The sequence below is a fragment of the Octopus bimaculoides genome, chromosome 6 (genome assembly GCF_001194135.2).
Source record: "Octopus bimaculoides isolate UCB-OBI-ISO-001 chromosome 6, ASM119413v2, whole genome shotgun sequence".
Lineage (NCBI taxonomy): Eukaryota > Metazoa > Mollusca > Cephalopoda > Octopoda > Octopodidae > Octopus > Octopus bimaculoides.
The window spans coordinates 53,376,777-53,379,901 of record NC_068986.1 but is presented as its reverse complement, the minus strand read 5'-3'; the positions used below and the strand labels follow the sequence as shown (position 1 = coordinate 53,379,901).

Sequence of the window (3,125 nt, the reverse complement as noted above, 5' to 3'; positions counted from 1 at the left end):
ATGGGCGATGGTGTTCAAGCGGTCTTGTCTCACTTCCAGGGGCTTGGAAGCTCTTGCAGCAGCAGTTGAAGCAGCATTTCTTGCTTGACGCAGGGTTCGTTGGTCTGGAGTCTCAGCAGCTCGTTGAGCGGCTCTTAAAGAAGCGATTCTAGAATTTCTTTTTCGTTTCATTCCCCAACGCACTCTCTTCTTTGGTGGCATTTCGTAAGGAATGTGATGAAGAAAATAAGAGCAACGTATGGTTTCAGATTGAAAAATACTGTACGAAAGGGTGTGTAATTACCAAAGTTGGAAATGGAAGTTGCTCATGTGTATTTCAGGCCGATATTATGTTTTGTAGTTGAAACATATAAATAGTAATGAAGCATCCATTTATATTGGTAGTGTTTTGAAACAGAAAATGTATTTGTAATTGAATTCGTGTTAGTAAACTGGGTATATAAAAAAATACATAAAATTGCACTTTCGAAAGAATGAAAACCTTATTGAAAGTGTTGTGTGGAATGTTATTATTGGTAAATGTCTTACCTTGAAAGCAGGATATGTAAATATTTATGTTTAGCTGGACACTTAGTGAACCATTAGCATCTGGTTTACATATAATTACTGTAACGTAGGTTATCTCCCTTTTGTTTATGTAGAATGTCGTGATTAATTCCCAAACAAAAGAAAATGCCGAAATTGACCCATTTTAGCAAAGTTGTGAATAGAACCTGCTCATGTGTACTTCAGGCCCATATTATGTTTTGTAGTTGAAACATAAATAGTAATTAAGCATCCATTGATATTGCTAGGGTTTTTGTAGTTCATGTGTATTTGAGGTCCATATGTTTTTTAGTTGAAACATATAAATACTAATTGATATTGGTATCATTTTCGTAGTTTTTGGGGAAGCTAAGAGGAGGATATAAACAGAAAATGTATTTGTAATTGAATGGGTGTTAGTAAAGGGGATATATTAAAAAATACATAAAATGGCACTTTCCAAATAATGTAAACCTTAAAGTTATTATGTTTTTTCCAAAATATTATATACTCGTATACATGCATAAATAAATGTCTATATTTTATAGTGATATGAAAAGATAAAAAAAAAAAACTCAGTTTGTAGGAATAAATTTTTGTCGATCGTATTTGAAAACGATGTCCCGCTATTTTGTTTTTGTTAGAAATGGAAAGTGAACTTGCAATTCCCACCAATTAGAATGAGGTCATTGGTAACCATAGGTACATATATATGTGTGTGTATTTACGTATGATTGGTAGTGTGTCTGTTTATTTGAATGAGGTATGTATGTATATATGTATGTATTCCTATATATGTGAGAGTATAGTTTCTCGGCATGAAAATGAAAGGATTAAAGTGAAAGTATCTGTCATAACAGTATGTTCTTTTGTTCTTGTAATTGTTGTTGGATCGTTCGTAAACGTTCATAAGAGAAAATAGGAGTTGAAAGGATTTGTAAAGGTCGTAGAAAGAGGAAATTTAGGTTTTATTAGGGGAGGAAATATTATTTCGCGCAGTTTAATGGATTTTATTGGTAACTGTGATTTATTTTGACGGAAAAAATAACGCAGTTACCTAAGTTATGGTATTTAGAATATTAATTCCGATTGTTTCATTCAAGAAATTTGGAATTGTGTAAATGTATGAATTGTATACACACACAAACACACACACACTCACAAACTCAGCTATATATTTATAGATATATGTGTATGTATATATATGTATGTATATATATGTATGTATATATATGTATGTATATATATGTATGTATGTATATATATGTATGTATATATATGTATGTATATGTATATATATATATGTATATGTATGTATGTATGTATATGTATGTATGTATACGTATGTATGTATGTATATGTATGTATGTATGTATATGTATGTATGTATGTATGTATGTATACATATGTATGTATATATATATATATGTGTAGAAACGAACTCACACACACAGGCAAATGAACCCACACATAACTCACATACACGCACAACAAGCATTAACACATACACTCACACACACTACGCATATACACTCACACACACACGAAATAATCCATGTGCGATCCACAGAGCAAACCTCATGCATATACACACACACACACACACACACATATACACACACTCACACAAAAAAATACAGGCACACACTGCTAGGAAATCACACCCACACAACACAGACACACGCACACACACATACTCAAAAACTGCCTGCCTACTTTCTACTGACCATTGTCCACAACCACTCCCAAACTATTCCTGCTACTAATTCCTTCCACTACGTCACACATACATACGCACATACACATTCTGTTATTACACACACACACACACAGACCCTCGTGCACGCACACATATTTACCTCTCTCTTTCACTCTCCTGTCTTAGAAAGAACTTTTTCTCCACCACTTCCTCTTCCGGTCCTTCCACAATGTAACCTCGTGGACATCAGTGGCGATTTTTTCTTCCTCCGTTTTTCCATTCTTTGAACTTTCCTTGTTTCTGACGAAGAGCTCCGCTCGAAACGTCATACTCTCTCTCTTTCCTTTCCCGAGCGTCTTGTAACACAATCTGTATCACATCCTCACGTTGTTTTTTGTCTTTTTCCTTTTTTTGAACTTATATAACGTACGTTCACACGGATCCTGGCCTTTTAACTGGATTTGGAGTAGCCAATTGCTGGAATTTTTGTACCTCGGATTACTGTTCCTGTTGGACTACTGTTCCTGTTGGATCACGCCTTTGCTGCTCCTTGATTGGATATCAGCTTAATTTGTCCATGACTCTTCCAATTTTTTCACTGTTTTCACTTTTTTCACGTTCTCCTTCTAACTTCTCGTTCTTCCCTTGTCTCGCCACCAATAATAACACCCACACCGACATTCACATCCTCTCACCATGCCTAACCTTCACTCCTTCCTCCAACATCTTCAGTCCCTTCTTCGCCGTTTTCTTTCTTCCCCCCCCCACAATGCTTGCAACCCACAAAAAACCTCTCTTACTTGCTTTTGAAAAAGACCTGCCATACGAGCCATCTCAACTTTCTCTGCCATTGCCTCTGCCATCACGTCATACACCGTGGCTTCCTCTTGAAGTTCCACGC

General features: G+C 35.7%; 1 protein-coding gene across 1 annotated transcript in view; it reads right to left on the bottom strand.

The window, feature by feature from the left end:
- LOC106873752 (uncharacterized) overlaps nucleotides 1-3,125 on the bottom strand; it is a 16,336-nt gene that overhangs the window by 3,457 nt on the left and 9,754 nt on the right. The window lies entirely within an intron of this gene.